The sequence below is a fragment of the Pinus tabuliformis genome, chromosome 5_1 (genome assembly GCF_031772625.1).
Source record: "Pinus tabuliformis cultivar Carrire ecotype Pingquan chromosome 5_1, CPIR1, whole genome shotgun sequence".
NCBI classification, from domain to species: domain Eukaryota; kingdom Viridiplantae; phylum Streptophyta; class Pinopsida; order Pinales; family Pinaceae; genus Pinus; species Pinus tabuliformis.
In genome coordinates, this window is record NC_142305.1 from 190,730,149 (window position 1) to 190,756,996 (window position 26,848).

The 26,848-nt window shown below is 39.7% G+C and overlaps 1 protein-coding gene across 2 annotated transcripts in view; it reads left to right on the top strand.

Annotated features, from left to right (window-relative positions):
* LOC149164049 (DNA-directed RNA polymerase D subunit 2b-like) overlaps positions 1–26,848 on the top strand; it is a 285,673-nt gene that overhangs the window by 71,261 nt on the left and 187,564 nt on the right. The gene's annotated exons all lie outside the window — the stretch shown is intronic.

A 26,848-nucleotide genomic window follows, 5' to 3' on the forward strand; every position in this document is an offset into this window, starting at 1 on the left:
ATTTTTCAAGGAAAGCAGAAATTACAGCCGTTACCTCTCAAGCCCATTGAAATCAGTGCACCATTTCAGCAATGGGGCTTGGATTTTATTGGCGAAATCCACCCAGCATCTTCCGGGCAGCATCGATGGATATTGACCGCCACTGATTACTTCACGAAGTGGATTGAAGCCATTCCCACCCGGCAGGCTACGGACTCGGTAATTATTTCTTTCCTTGAGAATAACACATTGTCACGTTTCGGCTGTCCACATAAGTTGATTACAGATAATGCAACAACGTTTAAATCAAAGAAAATGGTTGATTTTTGCTACAAATATAACATCAACTTGGGGAATTCGACCGCTTACCATCCGCAAGGAAATGGGCTGGCCGAATCTTCGAATAAATCTCTAGTAAACATCATAAAGAAATTGCTGGAAATCAATAAGAAGAGCTGGCACAAAAAGTTAGTAAATGCATTATGGGCTGATCGTGTAAGTCAAAAGAAGTCAATTGGTATGTCACCCTTTGAACTGGTTTACGGGACGGATGCAGTGTTTCCTACTTCACTTAGTATTCCGGTAGCAAAGTTGCTTCAAGAAGCTGATGGTGAGGAGGACGCTATGCAACGACGGGTTAGTCAAATGATTCATTTACAGCAGACACGAGAGGAAGTTCTTCAAAATTCCCTTAAGTTGCAAGAGCGCATAAAGAAAATCTATGACAGAAAAGCAAAACCAGATGATTTTCAGATAGATGATGTTGTTTTGAGATGGGATGCCCGAAATGAAGACAAAGGGAAACATGGAAAATTCGACAACTTGTGGAACGGTCCCTACAAAATTGTAGCATACCGTGGTCCAAACGCCTTTCTTCTCAAAGAAATGAACGGTGATGATTGTCTCGGTGGGTTGGTAAATGGCCGGCTGCTCAAAAGGTATCATGTTTGAGCATTTTCTGCTCTAGTCATTATCATTGTAATTACCATTTTACTTTCATTCTGCTGCAAGTGTGAACTGATCTTTCATCTTTAGTCTGGGGCCCATGGTGAAGGCTATAATTCTGAAGATGGAGATTAGTTGGTGTGAGTTTTTTAGGTTGTTTTAATCAGTCCATTTTCTGCACAAAGTTGAGTTAGTTTGTGTCGAAGTTAGTTCGATTTTCAGTCAATTGTCAAAGTCAATAAAGTTGTCCAAATTTGGGTCACATGTGTAAATAATGACTCCATTGCCCAATGATTATAAAGCACTGGTCTGCTCTCCCAGAGGTCTAAGGTTCTTGGTACCTCCAAGGAGCTACCATCCCCATTGGAGCCAATGTTAGAGTCGGTCTAGTAGCCCTCCATCAGTGATCAAAGCTCTTTGCATTTGCATAAGTAGGTGTCTCATCAGTGTCATCTTATTGCATTCCATTAGGCATGCCATAACCCTGATGGAGGAGCTGGTGTCTTTACTCCCCTTTTGGCACTGCTGGATCAAGTTGTTTCAGTCAATAAACTATTTCAAGGTTACCTGTTTTGTCTTGAGGTCAAAATTCTAGGTCTAGGGTTTAGGTCCAATTTGTCTTCAAGGTCATGTCTCTAAAAGTCAATAAATGCCTAGCAGGTCAGAGGGATGATTATCAAAGTGTTTCTTTAAAAGATTTCATCTTGTACAACTAATTTTTACCTTGGATTTAAAAACCCTGTTTTTAAAGACAAGGTCATTTTTCTCATTTTTGTAAAAAGTTGTAAAAATTCAAAAGTCTTCAAAAATCAGATTGCAGCCTTGGTCCCCTTTGCCAAGATTCCTCAGAAGCTATCCTTGCAAAAATTATCAAGAAAAAACATCAGTTCAACCAATTTCAGGACAAAAGGAAACCATAAAGTCAACAGCATTCAAATTTTGAAAAAGTGTCATGATAAACATTAGAAAGAGGGTTTTGAAAAGAAATCAATTTAAAACAAGAATATAAAGCCTCACTCTCCCTCCGTTAGTCTTCATTGTGCCTCAAAGCAATAGAGAGAATTGTGTTGAAGAGAATTTGGGCGAGTTTGTGAAGTCTGAGTGCGCGCGACCCCTTGGGCAGTGCGCGTGACCCATTAGAGTGCCTTTGCCAGTGCAAAAATTACACGGGCGCGACCCATTGAGGGCGCGTGACCCATTGAGGGCGCGCGACCCGTTGGGCAGTGCGCGCGACCCGTTGGGGATTTCTCCACAGAAATTTGCTAGTGAGCTGCCAAACGACCCCAGAATTTTTCAAGCTTGCAGCATCTCAAACAGTTAAAACAACATATTTTAAAGCAGAAGCAGCAGTACATTTCAGCCACTTTGCTCCTGAAACCATGTCAGAAACCGAAACCGATTATGAGCAAAGTGATGACCATGAGTCATCCTCAGAGTTTGAGGTACATAGGAGGTCTCACAGGGGTGGTAAGAGCGGTCACCATAGGAGAGAGGAGCCCACCTCTTTGACCGATTTGCAGGCTTGTCCAATTGCAGTCACATGTTTCCGCTATATGTCATGTTATGAGTTTTGCGAGAGGATCTCTCAGATTCAACATCACAGGGAGTTGGCTCGCTTGTTTGTTTTGCATTTGCATGATGGGCATGTGAACCTTGCAATGGTGGATTTTACATTGACACCCGAGATGATTGCTCAAGCAACAGGGATAATACCTAATGTTGGAGAAGTGTGGAACAAGCGCAAAATATTGGACAGTTTTCAGTACGAGCCTTACATTAAACCTGCATTTATGAGACACTTGACAGGTGTATTTCCTTTCAGATTTTTGAGGAATGAGTATGCTCCTTTGATGAGGCTTATCATGCGCTATTTCACCTGTGAGGGCAGATTTTCACGTGTGTATTCATACCATATTCGCTTGTTGATGAATTTCACACGGGTACGGATGATGAACATCCCTGTTTTCTTGTGCCAGAATATTGAGAGGATGGTGCGCTTGATGCAGAGGAAAAGCCCAACACAACAATATAGGAGCCTCTATCATTATGGTTTGATCCAGCTTGTGGTCATACATCAGTTGGCTCAGCATGGCATCCCATGGGAGGAGTTTATCTCTCGTGAGTTTTTCACAGCACCACCACCACATCCTGAGATTGTTCATGATGAGGGAGGACCATCACAGCAGCATGATATCCCTGAGATTAGACATGTCAGCTCTCCTCCATTGGTCACCTATCAGAGAGGCCACAGGGCTTTATTTGCAGCAGCTCGGCGAGTATTTTCTCCACATCAGGTGGAAGGGGTCTCGCCTTCTTCATCAGCTCAGCGAGTGTTATCTCCACACCAGGTGGAAGGGGCCTCGTCTCCGATAGCAGCACAGATACTAGAGAGAGGCAAGCAGCCCAAGATTGATGAGGGGCCATCAGGTGTTCCGGGCATAGAGGTTGTTGATCTTGACATCAGTTCTCCTAGCCTAGAGTCAAAGGAGATCATTCAGCACCTAAGAGCTGAAAATGATTCATTGCAGCAAAGATTGGAAGGGGCACAATGGACGATCACATATTTAGAGCAGCGCAACAAGCAGTTGGATGATGAGCACACTCTTGATGAGCTGCGGAGGATTCATGAGTACCGCAACTTGGCTCGAAAGAGACCCGGCGATTTGGTACCCGTTGAGCGAGAGGCTATGCTTCTCCGGGTCAATGCTCATCTGGAGAGGTTGCTGGCCAAGGCCAACCAAGATAAGGACTTGCTCAGGAACATGAAAAATCATTATTGGGCGCGGATGCACGTATGCAAGGCAAGAATGAAAGTGCTCCAAAGACGGTTGGCCAAAGCACAAAAACGAAGGAAAAGGCCCGACCCCCTCCACATCTTGGCTGAGGCTTCTTTGAAGGAGCATGATACTAAATAACTCAACTCCAGCACAAATTTCAAAAAATTGTGAGCATTTTGGGTCATTTGTGATTTTTCTGGCAAAAAACAGGTTTTCTCCACCAATGGGTCGGCGCCGTGCGCGACCCTTTCGTTTGGCAACTCCATTTTGGGAAAACTCAGCATTTCTGGATTTGTCATGAAAAGTTACACTTGCTCAGCCATTGGCAAGAAATTTCACCAAGTTTTGGGCCTCTAGAATGTCAAAAAACAAGCAAAAAATGACTTTCTGCCACATTTTTGACACACTGGAAGCAGTCTTTGGAGATTGCAATTTTGGAGGGGCAAATGACCACCAAATTCAGAAATTCCACTTGGGTTGGAAAGTAGACATCCAGACCTTTCCAACAAGCCCACTTTTGCCTCATTTGGACACCTGGAAGTGCCTCAAAAGTGCCTCTAAAGGCGCGCGACCCATTCAGGAATTGCGCGTGACCCATCAGGCAGTTTGCATAGGAATTCAACCTATAGCTCAGCAAAACGCAGTTTTGACTGGATTTGACTTTTTGGAGTTGATTTTCATCCTCCTTCTTGTAAATGATGTAATTTTATGATATTTTGACACTTATTTATCTCTTCTAGAAGATTCATTCAGAAGATAGGCAAAAATTTAATGAATGAATTGGTTTCCTAGCTTATAGAGGCAAGTTGTTTTGATTGCCTAGTTTTCAGTGCTTAGTTTAGAATTGGTTGAAACAACTCCTAGGATAGTGAGCTCGACTTTCTAGAGGCAAGGAAAGATGTTAGATGGCGTATATTATGTACTTTCTTGCTCATTTTCATGGTTGGACTCTTGAGGGAGAAAGCTCTATTGTATTACTCATTGTATCTCTGCAGTTTTGGCAAAGGAAGAAAGACCAGGGTTTTGCAGTCCTTTTTGGGATTCTTGTGGTCACATGTATTGATGGTGTGTTTCTCTTTGTACTTGTAAGTGTGTTATGTGAATCATTTCCTTACTTTTCCTTCTGCAAATTAGGCAAATGAAGTGTTAAAGTAGAATTCATGACTGTCATGCTTTGCTTTTAAGTTTGCTTAATATCAATGTTTTCAACTGTTTAAGGGGAATTCAAGGTTATTGCTTGCTCTCCTTAACTCCTCACCGGTCATTCTCATCCATCCAACTCTATCAAAGGCATTAATACTGTCTCCTACCTTGCCCCAAAGAACCCCTTGCAAAACTGTGTCCAATCCCCGCACCCAAAATTGCCTTTCCCCAGCTTTCCACCAAAATCTTAAAACTTCCAATTCAAACTTTTTTTATCAGTTTACTAGCCTAAAATCAGTGTTTCCTTATTGGTTATCTCGCCCGTTGAAGATCTTTACCGAGATATACCGGAGAGAGCCCTCTCCTGCCCCGTAGGGCTAGCTACGAGGCTAAGTGGTTTGATGTTGCCTTGGAGTTTGCCTTTCTCAGCCTGAGGTGAAATTTCAAGCGCTAACATATTGGCGACCATACTGGGGAGAACAAACAAATTGTTTGCTGAGTGATGTGTTTATTTCATAAGTCTTAGACGGAGTCTGAAGATACGCCAGGTAGCCTTCGAAAACGCTCTTGTTTTACATCAGCGTTAGTAGATAAACGCTGCTTCAGTCGACCTCCGTGAGCTAGTGAAAGTAACACTTCATCTGCATTTTTACCCTAGTTCATCTGTAAACTCTGAACTTTTGGATGATTAGTTAAGAGTTTTCACAGGCTGATTGGTTATTTGTTCCTTGATTTCCAAACTGGCTTCCAATTTTGGTCGTATATTCAAATCTCATTCATGTCCAACTATTTTTGAGTATCTTGTAGACATTGATTTTGACGAGAGTTTTGAGTTGTCTTTGTTCAAAACCAAATCTGAAAGTACACTTGATTCTCTAGTTCCTAACCCTGATTTCGCAGCTGCTCTTGAAATTGAGAGACACAATAAATTGGTTGACAATTTCATCCTAAGATCTCTTTAGTCGGATATTCACGCTACCAATCTTGCCGAGTTCGTTGAAACTATATCTAGTCATATTGGATGTACTATCACGGCGCATGAACAGTCCAATCCTCCTTTTATTTCTGTTTCTCCCATAATCACTTATCCCGCATCTACAGTTGGTTCGCCTTCTACATCCCATACCACTTCTCCTCTTCATACTCCCCATACTACAGCTACACCTACTCCACCTGCTACTCCTAGACCCAATCTACCTAAAGCAATGGCTGCCCGGTTTGCCCCACTTGCTCTTCCTCAAATTCTGCATGATATGCCAGCCGATTATCAAAGTAAAATTCCCATGTTTGATGGCACTCCACAAAGTATCTCTGCTCAGCAACATATTGACAAAATGACGACTTTCTTTGATCTATATGAGATAGATGAAGAAGATGTTAGCATGCGATTGTTCGTGCAAACATTTGGAGGAGAAGTTAGAAAGTGGTTCAGAGGGTTGACAGCTAGAGGCATTCCCACCTTGGAAGCACTTCAGAGCCAGTTTCTAGATCGATGGGAAATCAGAAAGGATCCACTTCAGATCAATGCTGAGTACAACAATCTCAAACGTAATCATGGTGAGTGGGTCCAAGACTACATTATCAGATTTAACACAGTTTACAATGCTATGCCAGATGATTTGAGGCCATCTAGAAAATCAGCACTTCTCAAATTCCCGGATGGTTTTGATCCGGAGATGGCTTATTCATTGCGAGATAGAGATCCGCCTACCTTGGAGGATATGCAGAAAATTGCTGTTAGTGTTGAAGCGATTTTGAATGATAAAAGAGCAAGGATGAAGGCAGAAAAGCGAGTCACAATCAAAGAGGAAGCTTCTACGTCCGATCAGCTTCTTCGCAAGGTAGTAACGATGCTCGAAAATACTCATCTCAACAAACCGGAACCGCAGGCCCGTAATCCTAATTTCCGAGGTGCACAACAGCCACAATATAGAATCAAGCAGCGTGAAACAAAGGCACAAGAGGCAGCAGTTCAATAGCAAATTAAACCTCCTTTTCAGCAGAATTTTGTTAGCCAAGAATCAGAGGATGAAGGTGATACGGTGGGAGAGGAAAATCACTTCTTCACTCCTGCTGATCTGCCCACTTATGTTACAGAAGAAGAAGAGTTGGTAAGTCATTCCATCATCCCTCAGGATGAACATTATATCTTGTCAAATGATGCAACACTTGAAGAAGAATCGGAAGAGTATCAAAGAGGGTACCTAAATGTTTTATCCGCTCAGCAAAGACAATTAAGAAACCGAGCTGTTCCCATAAATCCCATTCAGAAAAGGAAAGATACTTCAACAAAGAATGATTCAGCTTCCCCACACACAAAAGGAAAAGACATAATTGATCTTTCAACAAGTCAATCATCATCAGCGAGCAAGATAGATCAGCCATCAAGCACACCGAGAGATAAAATTGAAAAAAGAGAGGTTCCGGCTAAAGAAGGTGAGAAGGTTTCAGTTTTCAGTTTGGAGAATGAAATTTCAAAGTTGAAAGTGTCCATTCCTTTAACGGAAATCATGAAGAACAGCACTGACCGAGGCCAAATTTCCAAGATGCTGAATTTTGATCCAATGCTAGACACGGTGAATGTAGAAGATGATCAGCCGGAATTGATTTTTGGGCCTGCTTTAAATGGTGAGTCTCACGAAAGTGATGTTTCTCCATTCTATATCAGTCTGCGATTGCATGAATATGTTTTACATAATGCCATGTTTGACTCGGAAGCTTCGCATAATTTGATGCCGAAAGCAATTATGGAAAAGCTGGGACTAGACATCAAAAGGAAATATCATGATTTGTATTCATTTGATTCCAGTCGGGTAAAATGTATTGGTTTGATCAAGGACTTGGTGGTGAGCTTAGATCAAATCCCAACAAAGAATGTTTCGATGGATGTGGTGGTGGCGGATATTCCTCCGCGATTCGGGATGTTGCTTTCTAGATCTTGGGGAGCAAAGCTCAAAGGTACACTTCAGCTCGATTTTTCCTATGCTACAATTCCGGTCTTTGGTCAGATGAGGAAGTTATATTGGGAACAAAAGATGAAATACATGATCACTAGTAAGGAAAAGCCAGTTAATCATCCTGTAAATTATGTACATACAGATTTAGAGTCATTTGTTTTGTTTGCGGAGAATTTTAATGAGATAGATAGTCAGTTAGTTCAAGCAGAAGATATACCAGACATTTCAGAAAATTTCAGAGAAATTTTGAGAAAGGAAAGTGAAGAAAGGTCCGCTGTCATGAAGCCAACAGCTGAGATCAATGGGCAGCAAACAAAAAATGCACAGACATCACATTTTCAGCACTTAGAAGACGATGAGGATGGTCTTTGGACCATGGATTTTGATGGCGCGGTGGGTAGCGATGGTGCTGGTATAGGTGTGTGGATTCGAAGCCCATTTTCAATCCAAAACCAAGTCCCCAGCAAGGTACGGGTATGTTCATACAAATTGGCATTTGATTGTTCAAATAATGAGGCGGAATATGAGGCTCTCATTGCTGGTTTGAAAATCCTTCGGAAGTTGAAGGTGTTAGTGTCAGTCTTTCTAGCCTTCCTCCCGTGATCAAATACGCTCTTATAAAGTGATTTTGAAGTGTCAAGGTCAAATTTTGTCATTTCAAAGAATTTTCAAGCAAAATTTGGTCACTAGGCATTAGGTCTAGGGTTTGCTTTCACTCCTTCTAAAGTTGTCGAAATTTCGGTCCATGTCATCATTCAGCTAAAGTTGTCGAAATTTCGGTCCATGTCATCATTCAGCTGAGTCTATCATCATTCATAGGGTTGTCATTATCATGTTAGTGTCTAATGAGTCATTTTACACCTTGTTCATGCTTCAGTTACGCCTAGGCAAGCTCATTTCCCTCTCCTAGGGTTTTGAAGGCAATTTCTCTTGGACGGTCAAATCATCGGCAAAACTTGTATCCTGATATTCATACACCTTCCCCTATCCTTAAAGTACCTTATCAAACACTTTCCATCCCTTAGATCCGTCAAATTCCTCATTTTTGCACAAACCCTAGTTTCTAGCTACAACCTGGCAATTTTCTAGGTTAGGCCTGTGTTTTGCCCTTTTGGACCCCTTCCCCTTACTCAATCTCTGAGATTCCACTTTCCCCTGCTTCCTAACATCCCTCCCTACTTCCAAAAATTTCCCCAAGAATTTAGAAGCCCCTTATCCGCTTCATTTCGCTCCATTTCGACAAAATTCCTTGTTTCACACATCGGGACAAGTCGCACTCAAATGATGTTCCAGAGCAATAAAAGATGAATTTTGGAAAACTGAGAGAGGTTTTTGTCCACAACATGCCAAAGAAGAAAAACCTCCTTCACTTTTTGCACAGGTGTCATGGTTTTAGAGAAATGTCAAAATTACAATTGCCGGATCCAAGGCGGTTGGCCAAGGCACAAAAAATGAGAAAGAGGCCCCATCCCCTCCATATCTTGGCTGAGGCCTCATTGAAGGATCAAGGCACTCAATAGCCTAGCCACAGCTCAAATCCCAAATTTTTTTTGAGAATTTTGGGTAATTTTGACAATTTTTTGAAATTTACAGGTTTTGGCTCTTTAACGGGTCTCACCCCCGGTGAGACCCTTTGTCATGGCAGCTCCTTTTTGCAAAAACTCAGCATTTCTTGATTTGTTATGCAAAGTTACATATGCCCATGGATGGACTTGAGTTTTTATGGAGTTTTGGGCCTCTAGAAGGTCAAAATACATGAAAAATTTGACTTTCTGCCACTTTTTTGAACTGCAGAAAGCTGTCTTGGGAGAATTGATTTTTGACAGGGCAAATGAACTCCAAATTGAAAAATTCCAGTTGGGTTGGAAAGTAGACTCAAAGACCTTTCCAACGAGCTATCCTGCACCTGATTCTGACACCGGGAAGTGCCTCAAACATCGCTCCAAAGGGGCGCGACCCGTTGAGCAGATTTTGCCAGATTGCATTGTACAGCCCAGAAAACGCAGATTTGACTCAGTTTGACTTTTTGGGGTTGAAGATTATTATCTTTGATGTAATTATTGTAACTCTAAGACACTTTTACTCTTGTTTAACACTTCTAGAAGATTCATTCATGTCAAGGGTAAATATTTAATGAATGGATTGGTTTCCTAGCTTATAGAGGCAAGTTGTTTTGACTGCCTAGATTTTAGTACTCAGTTTAGAATTAGTTGAAACAGCTCCTAGAAGGATGAGCTCGACCCCTAGAGGCAAGGGAAGAGGTTGGCTTGCCTATATTATGTATTTTCTTAATCATTTTTAGGGGTTGGAAGGTTGGACTCTTGAGGGAGAAGCTATCATTGTATATTTTCACTGTATCTCTGCAATTTTTGGCTAAGTAAGACCAGGGTTTTGCAGTCATCTTTGGGATTCTTGTGGACTCATGTGTTGATGGTGTGTTTCTCATTGTTCTTGTAAGCTTTGTTATGTGATTCCTTTCCCTTCTTTACTGCTGCACATTAAACAAATGAAGTGTTAAAGTAGGAATTCATGCTAGCCATGCTCTGCTTTTAAATTTGTTTAATTTCCATGTTTTCTACTGTCTAAAGGGAATTCAAAGTCATTGTTTGCTCTCTTTAGCTCCTCATCTTTCATTCCTGATCATCCATCTCAAGTTAAGGCATCAATACTGTTTCCTATGTCGCCCCAAGGAACCCCCTGCAGAAACTGTGTCCAATCCCTGCACCCAAAATTGCAATTCCTCAATTTGCCACCAAAAACCCAAAAAACCCCAAATCAAACTTTTTGATCAATTTACTAGCCTAATATCAGTGTTACCTTATTAGTCATTTCATCTATTGAAGATTTTACGAGATAGGCCGGGGAGAGCCTTCTCCTGCCCCGTAGGGCTAGCTACGAGGCTAAATGGTTTGATGTAGCCTTGAGGTTTACTTTTCTCAGCCTGAGGTGAAATTTCAAGCGCTAACAGAAGGCAAAGAAGATCGCGGTATATGGCGACTCCGAGTTGGTTATAAAGCAAGTGAAAGGTGAATTTCAGGCTAAACATCCTCGTATGCGAGCATATCGAAATGCTGTCCTAGATATCTTAAAATTGTTTTCTGAACATACTTTGACATGTGTGCCCCGTATCCAAAATGGTGTTGCGGATGCGTTGGCTAAGGCAGCAAGCAATCTAAAAATCCCCATGAATTCCAGCAATAAGTTTGAGATTTATGTGAAGCACCGTCCTACAGTTCCAGATAATCAAAGATGTTGGCAAGTTTTCCAAGATGACGAAGAAATCAAGGATTTTCTGCAAGTTGAGGGTGATTTCAAAGACATCTCCATAGACACGGAAGCTGAAGGAGTAAATCAGATGGATGTGTTGCAGCTTAAGGACAATTTCATTCCTAAAGGCTTAATTCCTTTGGAAGAGTTGTTCGATCAAGATGATGTGGCCCGCAAACCCACCTTAAGGCCCACAGAACAAGGTGTCGAAGAAGTGAATCTCGGGACAGCTGAGAATCCAAAGATGGTGAAGTTGAAAGCATTGTCGCCCAAGGTAAAGAAAGAATATATCAGATTGTTGTCTTCGTTTTTTAATGTTTTTGCATGGGACTATATAAAGCAGTTAAGAGTTGTCATGAATGTCAAATTTTTCAAGGAAAGCAGAAATTACAGCCGTTACCTCTCAAGCCCATTGAAATCAGTGCACCATTTCAGCAATGGGGCTTGGATTTTATTGGCGAAATCCACCCAGCATCTTCCGGGCAGCATCGATGGATATTGACCGCCACTGGTTACTTCACGAAGTGGATTGAAGCCATTCCCACCCGCCAGGCTACGGACTCGGTAATTATTTCTTTCCTTGAGAATAACATATTGTCACGTTTCGGCTGTCCACATAAGTTGATTACAGATAATGCAGCAACGTTTAAATCAAAGAAAATGGTTGATTTTTGCTACAAATATAACATCAGCTTGGGGCATTCGATCGCCTACCATCCGCAAGGAAATGGGCTGGCTGAATCTTCGAATAAATCTCTAGTAAACATCATAAAGAAATTGCTGGAAATCAATAAGAAGAGCTGGCACAAAAAGTTAGTAAATGCATTATGGGCTGATCGTGTAAGTCAAAAGAAGTCAATTGGTATGTCACCCTTTGAACTGGTTTACGGGACGGATGCAGTGTTTCCTACTTCACTTAGTATTCCGGTAGCAAAGTTGCTTCAAGAAGCTGATGGTGAGGAGGATCCTATGCAACGGCGGATTAGTCAAATGATTCATTTACAGCAGACACGAGAGGAAGTTCTTCAAAATTCCCTTAAGTTGCAAGAGTGCATAAAGAAAATCTATGACAGAAAAGCAAAACCAGATGATTTTCAGAATCGATGATGTTGTTTTGAGATGGGATGCCCGAAATGAAGACAAAGGGAAACATGGAAAATTCGACAACTTGTGGAAAGGTCCCTACAAAATTGCAGCATACCGTGGTCCAAACGCCTTTCTTCTTAAAGAAATGAACGATGATGATTGTCTCGGTGGGTCGGTAAATGGCCGGCTGCTCAAAAGGTATCATGTTTGAGCATTTTCTGCTCTAGTCATTATCATTGTAATTACCATTTTACTTTCATTCTGCTGCAAGTGTGAACTGATCTTTCATCTTTAGTCTGGGGCCCGTGGTGAAGGCTATAATTTTGAAGATGGAGATTAGTTGGTGTGAGTTTTTTAGGTTGTTTTAATCAGTCCATTTTCTGCACAAAGTTGAGTTAGTTTGTGTCGAAGTTAGTTCGATTTTCAGTCAATTGTCAAAGTCAATAAAGTTGTCCAAATTTGGGTCACATGTGTAAATAATGACTCCATTGCCCAATGATTATAAAGCACTGGTTTGCTCTCCCAGAGGTCTAAGTTTCTTGGTACCTCCAAGGAGCTACCATCCCCATTGCAGCCAATGTTAGAGTCGGTCTAGTAGCCCTCCATCAGCGATCAAAGCTCTTTGCATTTGCATAAGTAGGTGTCTCATCAGTGTCATCTTATTGCATTCCATTAGGCATGCCATAACCCTGATGGAGGAGCTGGTGTCTTTACTCCCCTCTTGGCACTGCTGGATCAAGTTGTTTCAGTCAATAAACTATTTCAAAGTTACCTGTTTTGTCTTGAGGTCAAAATTCTAGGTCTAGGGTTTAGGTCCAATTTGTCTTCAAGGTCATGTCTCTAAAAGTCAATAAATGCCCAGCAGGTCAGAGGGATGATTATCAAAGTGTTTCTTTAAAAGATTTCATTTTGTACAGCTAATTTTTACCTTGGATTTAAAAACCCTGTTTTTAAAGACAAGGTCATTTTTCTCATTTTTGTAAAAAGTTGTAAAAATTCAAAAGTCTTCAAAAATCAGCATGCAACCTTGGTCCCCTTTGCCAAGATTCCTCAGAAGCTATCCCTGCAAAATTTTCAAGAAAAAACATCAGTTCAACCAATTTCAGGACAAAAGGAAACCATAAAGTCAAAAACATTCAAATTTTGAAAAAGTGTCATGATAAGCATTAGAAAGAAGGTTTCGAAAAGAAATCAATTTAAAACAAGAATATAAAGCCTCACTCTCCCTCCATTAGTCTTCATTGTGCCTCAAAGCAATAAAGAGAATTGTGTTGAAGAGAATTTGGTCGAATTTGTGAAGTCTGAGTGCGCGCGACCGATCAGAGTGCCTTTGCCAGTGCAAAAATTACACGGGCGCGACCCATTGAGGGCGCGCGACCCGTTGGGCAGTGCGCGCGACCCGTTGGGGATTTCTCCACAGAAATTTGCTAGTGAGCTGCCAAACGACCCCGAAATTTTTCAAGCTTGCAGCGTCTCAAACAGTTAAAACAGTAGATTTTAAAGCAGAAGCAGCAGTACATTTCAGCGACTTTGCTCCTGAAACCATGTCAGAAACCGAAACCGATTATGAGCAAAGTGATGACCATGAGTCAGCCTCAGAGTTTGAGGTACATAGGAGGCCTCACAGGGGTGGTAAGAGCGGTCACCATAGGAGAGAGGAGCCCACCTCTTTGACCGATTTGCAGGCTTGTCCAATTGCAGTCACATGTTTCCGCTATCTGTCATGTTATGAGTTTTGCGAGAGGATCTCTCAGATTCAGCATCACAGGAGTTGGCTCGCTTGTTTGTTTTGCATTTGCATGATGGGCATGTGAACCTTGCAGGGGTGGATTTTACATTGACACCCGAGATGATTGCTCAAGCAACAGGGATACCTAATGTTGGAGAAGTGTGGAACAAGCGCAAAATATTGGACAGTTTTCAGTACGAGCCTTACATTAAACCTGCATTTATGAGACACTTGACAGGTGTATTTCCTTTCAGATTTTTGAGGAATGAGTATGCTCCTTTGATGAGACTTATCATGCGCTATTTCACCTGTGAGGGCAGATTTTCACGTGTGTATTCATACCATATTCGCTTGTTGATGCATTTCACACGGGTACGGATGATGAACATCCCTGTTTTCTTGTGCCAGAATATTGAGAGGATGGTGCCCTTGATGCAGAGGAAAAGCCCAGCACAACAATATAGGAGCCTCTATCATTATGGTTTGATCCAGCTTGTGGTCATACATCAGTTGGCTCAGCATGGCATCCCATGGGAGGAGTTTATCTCTCGTGAGTTTTTCACAGCACCACCACCACATCCTGAGATTGTTCATGATGAGGGAGGACCATCACAGCAGCATGATATCCCTGAGACTAGACATGTCAGCTCTCCTCCATTGGTCACCTATCAGAGAGGCCATAAGGCTTTATTTGTAGCAGCTCGACGAGTATTTTCTCCACATCAGGTGGAAGGGGTCTCGCCATCTTCATCAGCTCAGCGAGTGTTATCTCCACACCAAGTGGAAGGGGCCTCGTCTCCGATAGCAACACAGGTACCAGAGAGAGGCAAGCAGCCCAAGATTGATGAGGGGCCATCAGGTGTTCCGGGCATAGAGGTTGTTGATCTTGACATCAGTTCTCCTAGCCTAGAGTCAAAGGAGATCATTCAGCACCTAAGCGCTGAAAATGATTCATTGCAGCAAAGATTGGAAGGGGCACAATGGACGATCACATATTTAGAGCAGCGCAACAAGCAGTTGGAGGATGAGCACACTCTTGATGAGTTGCGGAGGATTCATGAGGACCGCAACTTGGCTCGAAAGAGACCCGACGATTTGGTACCCGTTGAGCGAGAAGCTATGCTTCTCCGGGTCAATGCTCATTTGGAGAGGTTGCTGGCCAAGGCCAACCAAGATAAGGACTTGCTCAGGAACATGAAAAATAATTATTGGGCGCGGATGCATGTATGCAAGGCAAGAATGAAAGTGCTCCAAAGACGGTTGGCCAAAGCACAAAAACGAAGGAAAAAGCCCGACCCCCTCCACATCTTGGCTGTGGCTTCTTTGAAGGAGCATGATACTAAATAACTCAACTCCAGCACAAATTTCAAAAATTTTTGAGCATTTTGGGTCATTTGTGATTTTTCTGGCAAAAAACAGGTTTTCTCCACCAATGGGTCGCGCGCCGCGCGCGACCCTTTCGTTTGGCAACTCCATTTTGGGAAAACTCAGCATTTTTGGATTTGTCATGAAAAGTTACACTTGCTCAGCCATTGCCAAGAAATTTCACCAAGTTTTGGGCCTCTAGAAAGTCAAAAAACAAGCAAAAAATGACTTTCTGCCACATTTTTGACACACAGGAAGCAGTCTTGGGAGATTGCAATTTTGGAGGGGCAAATGACCACCAAATTCAGAAATTCCACTTGGGTTGGAAAGTAGACATCCAGACCTTTCCAACAAGCCCACTTTTGCCTCATTTGGACACCTGGAAGTGCCTCAAAAGTGCCTCCAAAGGCGCGCGACCCATTCAGGAATTGCGCGCGACCCATCAGGCAGTTTGCACAGGTACTCAACCTACAGCTCAGCAAAACGCAGTTTTGACTGGATTTGACTTTTTGGAGTTGATTTTCATCCTCCTTGTTGTAAATGATGTAATTTTATGATATTTTGACACTTATTTATCTGTTCTAAAAGATTCATTCATAAGATGGGCAAAAATTTAATGAATGGATTGGTTTCCTAGCTTATATAAGCAAGTTGTTTTGATTGCCTAGTTTTCAGTGCTTAGTTTAGAATTGGTTGAAACAACTCCTAGGATAGTGAGCTCGACCCCTAGAGGCAGGGAAAGATGTTAGATGGCATATATTATGTACTTTCTTGCTCATTTTCATGGTTGGACTCTTGAGGGAGAAAGCTCTATTGTATTACTCATTGTATCTCTGCAGTTTTGGCAAAGGAAGAAAGACCAGGGTTTTGCAGTCCTTTTTGGGATTCTTGTGGTCACATGTATTGATGGTGTGTTTCTCTTTGTACTTGTAAATGTGTTATGTGAATCATTTCCTTGCTTTTCCTTCTGTAAATTAGGCAAATGAAGTGTTAAAGTAGAATTCATGACTGTCATGCTCCGCTTTTAAGTTTGCTTAATATCAATGTTTTCAACTGTTTAAGGGGAATTCAAGGTTATTGCTTGCTCTCCTTAACTCCTCACCGGTCATTCTCATCCATCCAACTCTATCAAAGGCATCAATACTGTCTCCTACCTTGCCTCAAAGAACCCCCTGCAAAAACTGTGTCCAATCCCCGCACCCAAAATTGCCTTTCCCCAACTTTCCACCAAAATCTTAAAACTTCCAATTCAAACCTTTTTTATCAGTTTACGAGCCTAAAATCAGTGTTTCCTTATTGGTTATCTCGCCCGTTGAAGATCTTTACCGAGATATACCAGAGAGAGCCCTCTCCTGCCCCGTAGGGTTAGCTACGAGGCTAAGTGGTTTGATGTTGCCTTGGAGTTTGCCTTTCTCAGCCTGAGGTGAAATTTCAAGCGCTAACACATTGCATATGTGAAAAATTTCTTGGTTCACTATCTTTCTTTTGGGGTATCATTCCTCCTTGTGATGTTTGAACTTTGCATCAATCTTTTGTCATTTTTTTTTGCTTTCCTTGTTGACATTTTTGTCAGTAACTTACGATCATCTTCTCTTGTTGTATTTATTGTGGAGATTTCTTGGCTAAACCATTCGGTGCTTCAATTCTTTCTAATATGGTGTGTAGGGAATTATATAATCTTATTTATGTATTTGGGACTAAAAAAGGTTATAGTAATTGTGTGTGTGATTGAAATTGGCAGAAGAATCTAGTGTGGGTGTGGCACTCAACGAGAACTATGAATTGGGGAATGAGAATCCTAACCCTATTTTTTTAGAAATATATATTTAAAATGCGAATATTATATTGTAAAAATAAAAAATAAAATCTTAATTAAAGAATAACAACTGTTTAAATTTTAAACTTCATCTTGCCAACTGGGGATGAAGACAAAAGCACCAAATTTTCCGAAGATGCAATGACTGCAATTGTTGGCAGATAGCATCATCAAATAGTCAGGCTGTGATAACAACATAATAGGAGCTGGGATGGAGAACCATAAGAAGTAAAATCAATTTGTCTAGTCGCAATTGGAGAAACAATACTTATTGTGGAAAATTTTTCAATGTGAAGACTTCTAATTCGGATTACAAAACTACAATAACACATGAATAAGTGTAAAACATATCAGATCCAAAATACAAAGAAATTCAAAGAATCTGATACAAATCAAAGATGCACGATTTTGAGGAGATTTAGATGTAGGTGTCGGGTGCCTTGAGGTGAATCTAGTGACTTTGTGCATAACTTTTCAAGGAATCTTGTCTCAAGAAGGCAGTGCTTCAATTTTGTATCTATATTCTTAGTGGAGCCGTCAGTTTCAAATTATACATATGAACAATTTGTACTCTCTCGTGTTCCAATCTCTATATTTTATGTAATACTCTAATATCAGTGTGCAATATCAAGAAGTCTTTTCAAATTTATTTCTTATGTCTTGCATTCTCGAACAGAGTTTGGGGGGATTTCTCTATGCTAGTCCTATCTTTTTTTTTTAATGTCTTGAGTGTTGCAAGGGATTTCTTCATCTAATATGCTTCATTCGCCAGGATGATAGAAATCCATATTACCTCACAACCTTTAAGGTTCCTTATGGAGTCCTAATTTCTAACAATGTTCATGGAAGACAACATTTTTCCTTTCAACAAAAGGTACCATTATGCTTTCACTTGAAGGGCTCCTTAGATGTCTACTCAACTGTCCCTGCCTTAAATTCCTTGTCTCCTTGGTTTCCTTTCTCCCCCTCAAGATTTTTAGAATAAGCCTTTCTTCCTACCACTTCTAGGATAAGTAGTGAAACTTGTTGTGTGCCTTTCACAGACTAGGCAAAAAAGGGCTGCCATCTACTCTACTTGTTTATAGACTGAGGCCTAGATACATGATTGCTGGGGACAATGGTTAGCCTAACTTGGGAGATTTTCCTAGCAAGGAATTTCTAGTAGCTGTCTTTATGTTGATAACATCGTGATTTCTTTCACGTGTCAAAGACCACATTTGTAAGTCACTATAATAGAGAGCTCGGGATACAATAAAATACAAAGTATAACAGTGACCAATTTGGGGGTATCAAGGATTAGCCGGTTGTAGAAATTGCAGTGATTTCTAAATAGCTCTAAAGATAAACTTGATAGTTGTTGTTGATCAAAATGTATAGGTGAGGTGTGACAATGATCAAGTCAGAGTTGTCACTCTGATTCCCGACCTCTCTGTTCTACCTGTCTCCCAACAACAGGCTATGGGGGGTAGTCCTTATGAAATCTGAAGATGAAAAGACCCGTCGACAACCGACAAGTACAAGAGACACAATTGGATGGCCAAGAAACTTGGTTAATTTAGCAAGTTTAATGATTAGATTAGATTCCTTTGAGAGATCAGTGCCTTAATGGAGTCAAAATACTTGCTTTACACGAATTTTCGACCAAGCCTCTGGATGAACAATTGTTGCTTTAGAATGGTTCACTATCCTATATGAAATGCAACACCTAAAACTACCTAAAATTAAGTGAAATGCACGGTCTTGATTAATTTTAAGTTAGGTACCTAACTATATGAATATTTTCCCTTAGCTATTTTGAAACTATTCTCTAGAGTAAGTTGTGGAGAGAAGCCTAGGGAAAGATAGCAATGGCTATATTAACGATACCTCCCCTGCAAATCTAACCACCCAATGCCTCCAACGAAAGAATGTGTTAACCACAAAATAGGGTCTAGACTTCGCAAGCTAGATGAAAAATGTGGTGCAAAAAGTCTTTCAACCAAGCTTAAATTTGGAGGTAAATTAATTAATGTAAGTCTAATCGTAGGGTGAAAATACAAGATGAGAGATTACTTTTAGTGAGATTGTTAAATAACTTAGACAATTAGAGATAAGTTACAACGATATTCAATTTAGAACAATGAAGTACTTAATCAATGTGTAATGACAATCTTCACTAAAAGAAAAGTGCTCAGTGAAACAAGATAGAAGGCGCGAAGAATACCAATAGACAATTGCTCATGAAATAAACAAATTCAATGCTTATCTCAATAATGCTTGAATGCCAATTAGATAATGACAATTAACAATAGAGCGCCAATGTGTCAATTAGATACAAAAGAGAGAGAGAGCTTAAACACAAATATCAATTCTTTATATTACTTAAACGCTAATGAAATGTCAATATGCCTATTAGATGATCACAATTAGAAAATCTTTGGATCACTTTAGGATTACTCTAATCACGATTATGATTGCCAATTTAAGTGTTTTAAGAGTGATTAGATTTGCAAGAGTATAAAGTTAGCTATGAAGCTCACCTGCGAAACACAATATTAGTAAATGCACAAGAGACAATGTGACCAATTATCCAATTCTTTGGTCATGAGATAGCAATGACAAATAGATATATTTCCATAGTAACACGGGTACCGCTCCCAGGCATTGGAGAGCACGTACCCCACACTCCTGTGCTACTGCGAGCTTGGGAGCTAGTAGGAAACTTTCCAAAATCGCTGGGAGATTCAAAGGGTACTTTGGAGCTTTTCGGGTGCTTCACTACAACAAATTTTGATGTTTCGGGTACCTATTTTGAGCAGATTTTCACCTTTCGGGTACCTATTTCGAGCAGAGAAAGTACCATTTGTTTATTTTCTAAGTGATACATGACAGGTCAGGGGGCTGGACTGCATGGGCTTTGTAAAGCGATAGAGACGTGGAGTTGTAGCAAAGGTTTCAACAAAATATAGACAGTTGTCAGTCATTCCTTGGCAGGCTCTGTTGCAAATCTTGAAGTTCAACAATTGCAAATAAGTCTACTTTCTTGAAGTCTATCTTGAAGCTTTAATGATAAGATTCAACAAATTACAGTGATGGTCAGAAAGAGAAAGAGTAGCGTGTTTGTTAGTTTCATTTTATAAATTTCCAAACTTGAATTTCGAAGTTGAATATAATATAGCGTTGCATGAAATCACATAATAATCAAGTGTAATAATAGCCTTTTTTTTTCGGTTTCGTAGTTCCGCATGTTTCTTTGTTGGCAAGGAAATCATTGGCAAATATTTTGATTTGTTTTGGCAGTGTTTCAAAGTTCAATCTTTTACATATTTCATTACAAGATGGAAACTGCAGGATGAAATTTAATTAGCAAGTTTTGGATGGAAATAAATAAACTATTTTATTTTTATCTTTAATATATTATATTATTGCCGCTCCCAACTTGACGTTTCCTATAAATTTAGGGAAAGCTTCTAGCTGTACCAGATACTTGTTCCCCCATACCAGAAGTATCTGCGTACTAGAAACTCGTGCAACATAGGATATTTCAATGTCACAATAATGCTAGTTATTAATGAGAGAGAAAGCATTAATCAACCATATTATTTTTTAGAGCAATTAACCAATAATCACCAATTCATTTAGCCTTTTAGAGCACTCATGTTTGTTAATGAGAGTGTAATTAATGATGTGCTTATGCAAGGGCTGCAAAAAATGCAATGAGATGCAAGAGATGGCATCCAAGATGCAAATGATTGCAATAGTAAGAAAAACACCCAAATCTCATTAGATATCACTTATTAGCTCTCAGGGTCTCGTGTCGCGTATTTCACGTGTCGGACACGAAAACCGCCCTAAAATGTGTTGAAAACGTTTTTCTTCGTCTCCTCCTATCGGGACACATGTTTTGGACGTGTCGAAAACGTGCACTAACGTTTTTGGTTCTTAGGACACGTGTCCCATGAAAAGTGACATTTAAAACTTGCAACATGGTTTATTTTTGGGTTTTTTTTGTCATTGTTCGCCACTGAAGTTGAGTTTGCTCGTCGCTGGAATCCAATTTGTTGTGCAGTGTGAGGAATTCCATCAGATTCGAGCGCAATTCTCACAACTTCACATCGACCTGGACCTGGAGATGTAGGAGACGAGCGTTTGCATGCTTTGCCAAGAGTTTGGAGCACTTAAATTTCTTATAAGTTGTGTTATAGCCTACGGAACTTAACTTAATTATACACGAGTGACCACGTATAGATTGTGTGTTGAAATAAAAATCCCAGCTCTCCGTCATGTGCTCATTGCTCACTACACCTTCCAGGTCTAAAGGGAGGGAAAGCTCGATTAACGCTTTGGCCAACAATGGAGTTTGAACTCATATAAATTTATAGTTCATAAATTTATGTGAAGTTTGAACATGATCAAACTTGTTTGAAGTTGATAACAAAAAGTATAACATGAACAATGAACATTGAACTGTGAACATCGATGATGTAGTAAAATTAATAAACTAACTAGTAAATTACTAAATAGTAAATAGTAAATAGTGTATACTAAATACTAAATAGATATCATCATGATTCATATCTATATGGATCAAGCACTATATTTCAGTGTTTATATATATATATATATATATATATATATATATATATAGATAAAACGTGTCCCTCGTGTCCTGTTTCCGGGCTCACTACGTCTCGTGTCAAATACTCATATTTACGTGTCCTCCGTGTCTCATGTCCTCGTGTCATGTGACTTAGCTTATTAGGAAGCAGGAAATAAATTCCAAGTGAAATCAGATGATTGCTGACACTTTTGGCACCATTGTTATGTTTATATCAAACCTAATGCAGTATATATCAGACTTCAAATTAACCCAACAACCTTCAAGAAATGGAAAAATATGCCAAATTATGCAAGCCTAAACAATGCCAATGATTTACCGATGATGAAATATGCTGGCAAATTAATTATTTCGCCAATGTTAGGTGATTTCAATGTTACTTGGGAGCGGGAGCGGAAGCGGGAGCGGGAGCGACCATTTTCAGAAGCTCCCGGTTTGGGAGCGAATCCCGGAGCGATTTTTTAAAAATATATATATTTTTTATATTTTTTAATTTTTGATACATATATGTCAACAAAAACATGTAGAATGATGAATTAGATATAAAAAACATAAAAAAGCATAGATTGAACCATATAACAACAATCATCTAGAAGTTATAATCTTCATCAACCACATCCGCAAGTTAGTAACATAGTAACATACAACATATTGAGTCTCATGATTCATCAATCTTAAAGTTTCAAGCTTTCAAAATTCAATATATAACATTTATCATCATTGATCACCAAAGTTGTACTTGTAAGCTAAGTGTAACCATTACAACAAATAATATCTAACATGAAATGAAATGTTATGAAATGAAACGAAATGAAACAACTTTCAACTTTCATGAAGCATCATATTCATAATTCATTACTAATGAGTTATAATTGCCAACTTCAAACTTAAATTGTCATATATTGTTTAAAAAAATATCATAATAAATATGAAAGAGTCAATAGTTATTAAAGCTACTAGAAACTAGAGAAGAGAAGTAAATCTATTATCTATTTCTTATGCTTGGGCCTCTTGCCACCACGAGAAATGTCTAATTTTTTAGTCTTGTTGCAAAATCAGGATCTTTGTCATTAATATCACCCTCCAAGCATTAATATCCAGAGGTATCTTTGTCATTACCTTTGTATCTGTATAGGGATCTTTGTCATTAATATCACCCTCTAAGCATTAACATAAGATAGAAAAAGCATAGCATGTCAAGTCAAGATTTTGTTTGAGTGATGCGTACATTTTTAGAAGGGTCATGATAGAGGAGTTCGACAACCAATGTCACTAACATCAAGGTACATAGAGGGATTGGTACTCTTGATTAAATATGAGTTCCATACCCTAATACATGACAAAATTCAATGGAAACATTGCAATCCCCCAATCCTGAAATCCTGAAAAACTGATAAGTCTGCTGGATTTTGAATGAAATCTAAAATTCTACTTTCTCCATATGAAATCCAATGAGGACGAAACCACTCTCAAACATCCTGAGTCATTTCATGGTAATGTTAAAAATTTAAGTAAAAGGATGAAAATGAAAATTAAAGAAAATGTCACTTTTACTTTAAGAATTTAACATTACCATGAATAGCATATCAATACTAGGGCCTAGACTTGATCATTAAGTTGCCCCACTCAAAAACTATTTGTTTCTTTCAAAAAAAATTGCATTTTGAAAATTACTACAAAAAAAAAAATGCAAAAAAGGCAAAACGCTCCCGAAAAGGCAGGGAGCGAAAATTTTTTTAGGGAGCGCGCTCCCGACCCGCTCCCGCCCGGAGCGCGGATCGGGAGCGGGAGCGAGGGGGGGGGGGGGGGGGGGCGCTCCCCCGCAACACTGGGTGATTTTATCCCTGCTGTAAGCGATTTTATATGGCTGTGCTGCTGTAACAAACATATCAGATCTGGAAATAACACAATAGTGCACAAAAACTTCACTTATATACAATTCATTTGATCACTTGTTTAGTGTTAACGCCTTGAGTGATTAATGAGTAAATTTATGGTTATTTTAGATGTGCTTAGGTCTTGAAAATACCGCTGTCATAAAATGCTTCAGAATTCAAGTAAAACGGTGACGACAATGAGGGATTAGAGAGCAAACCAAGAGGCCTGATGGCCTTGTAGATGACTAGAGACTCTTCCAATGAACTTGTTCACCTGCAACCACCAAGTTAGCTCCAAAATCATTGCGAAACAAATTGTTAGAGATGAAATGCAAACCAACTCAATGACCGAATAATGGTTGAATGAGGGCAAGAGGAAGAGGCTAGGGTTGGAAGAGGGCAGGCGATGGGGTTGGAAAGGCTAAAGGAGGCCAAGAAAGGGCAATGACAGTGAAACGGAGGCTAGAAGGGACCTCGACTAAGGGAAATAAGCTCAATAGAGCTGTCGTCCAAGTGAATAGAGGCCAAAAGAGGGGCGATGAGAGGGTTAGAGGGCAACCTAGGGCCACAACAAGACCTAAAATGGCTTGCGGCTAGGGATCGAAGTCCTCTAAGGGCTGCGACAAAGGCAGAGAAGCCCCATAAGGGGCTGCGACAAAGGCAGAGAAGCCCCATAAGGGGCTGCGGCTGGGGGCTTGCGGCTAGGGATCGAAGTCCTCTAAGGGCTGCGACAAAGGCAGAGAAGCCCCATAAGGGGCTGCGACAAAGGCAGAGAAGCCCCATAAGGGGCTGCGGCTGGGGGCCAAGGCCCTTAAGGGTTTGTGGCCTAATAGAAAGAGCCTGTAGAGCTCACGACCAGTCGTAAAAGGGCTCGGACCAAGAAGAGGAGGCCCCAAAAGGGGATGCGGCTAAGGGAAAAGGCCCGTGGCCCTAAGAAACAAGGCCAAAATTGCCTGTGACTCAACGAAACAAAAAAAAAGTAGACACAGAGGGATAAAACTTAAAAGGCCACAACTAGGCTTGGGGAGGGGATGACGAAGCCTTAGAGGCCTTAAAAAATTGCTCGAACCCTGCAATGACAAAAAATTATGATAAAATACTGAAATTCACTTCTTTGAGGGCCAACGTCATCCCTTTTTCGCTGGACGTTGAGGTTGGATGAAGAATAGAGGCTAGGTCTTGCCTTCCTATGCCTAGATCTGCCTCAAATCCCAACGATTTTCCTTGAGAGCTTAAAAATTCACTTGCACAAATGAATGAAAGAATTCCAAAACCCCAAATATATACAAAAATTTAAAACCCCAAAAATCCCAAGTGCTACAAAATAAAACAAGCGTTGGAAAATAGTTTACAAATGTACAATATTTACAAATTAATTTTTTTTAGCTCTCATTAGCAAATCAATTCATCGTAGCCCAAGATCAAATAAAAGTCTTGAAAATTTTCTTTGATAAATTGCATGGATGAATAATTTTGAAAGATACATCGGCCAAAACCCTCCTGCAAAATAATTCACCACAATGAAAGATTAGAGCCCTAACAAGGTTGGATTTTCGCCACAGTCTGTGAACTTGGAGCCCAAGGGCTAGCACACCTGTAAATCTCTATAAATTCTCAAGATAAACTGTTAATTTGTATAGTGAATCAGATCACCTAAGATAACTTGTACCAATAGAATGTTCTTATGATGCACAAATGAAATAACAGTTAAATTAAATATTCAGCTATAGGATAAACACATAACCAGCACATACCACAGATCAAGAAATAGGAGAACACCATGATCTGAACCCCAATAGCTCAGTATTAGCGTTACAAGATTATCCTATCCAAAGATGGAAAATAGAAGCTAATTGGCTTCCTTATATACAGAAAACCCCTCCAAGTGGAAAATAATGGCTAGTTGGCTTGATCCTTATCAAAATAATATTGATCATCGAAAACTCTTAATCATCTTTTAATCTCCACCAATGATTTTTTTTTTTAAATTTTTGAGGAAAAATTTGAATCTCTAAAAAACATTTTTTTATTAATCCAAAAATTAATATTTTGGATTAATTTTTTCAAAAATTTGATTTTGACTTAACCACCAAGGTCCAAGGGCTCAATTTTTTTTAAAATATCCATTTTGTCCGTGGTGGAGGGCCCCCAAAAATTGGCTTGTTTTTGACCCACGAATTTTTGATTATTTTCCATTTGGAGAAAAATTAATTTCCTTATAATTATTTTTGACTCCAAATTAATTAATTTTATGGCATAGGATTTTTTGTTTGTTTGTTTGTTGTTGTTTATAATTATTAATTTAGTCAGAAAAATTAATTAACTGATTATAGAGGAGATTAATAAATATTTACACCCTCAAATATTTTAGCCATGGTTTTGGATTGCGTGAGACCATGCACCAAATTTTTTTTACATCAAAATAATTACAAATTCAACTCTTGAAAGGGGAAAACACCTTTTAGACCAGACCCTCCAGACATTACCCAATTTTGCAACACAATATGATCTAGTATGAAACCAAATGTGTTTATAATAAAATAATTTGGCTATGGTGTTCTGATTACGAGGGACCATGCAATAAAATTATTCCTAAACACACTTTTACATTAGACTGGATAAACATTTGGACTCGCCTAAGACCTTGTCAACGAATTCCACCCTAGCTTTGGGGTTTAAGCTAGAAGAAAAACTCTGCCAATTACGCGTTTTTACAAACACACATAATTCAGGGTGTTTTTTTCTTAAGATGAAATCCTTTGCCAAAATCAGAGGCTTACCTAAGTGTTGTTACATAATTTAATGGTCATACTAGCACCATTTACAATAAAACTTGCAAATTGGATTTACAATGACATATTGATGCTGGCAAATGACTTTGATCTTTGAAAAATTTTGTACGCTGTTTTCTCGAACTGTTGACAAAATTGTAGATAACAATAGTCATTGGTCATTAGTTAATATTACAAAGTGAATGTAAAACTGGAAACAGTCTGTGATAACTAGCTGAGGCAGAGTGTACATAACATATCTTTCCTCAACGCTGAGACTTTTAACAACCTTTTTCTCTTGGAGTTATGGAGAAATATATGTGCAAACCTGAGTACAAATATCATTCGGTGTGAGCTCCACATCGTAGATAGTGTCTGTTTTGTGTTAATGAATTCTTTTGTTTACTTTCGACTGTTGGTATGAGGTTATTTGAAATGGCTGTATGGCACTGAAGTCCTTGTTTATTATCTAGTTCACCCAACTTATAGAGATTCAAGTTTTGTTTTTAATTCCTTCCTTTAGGATTGTTTTATTGTAG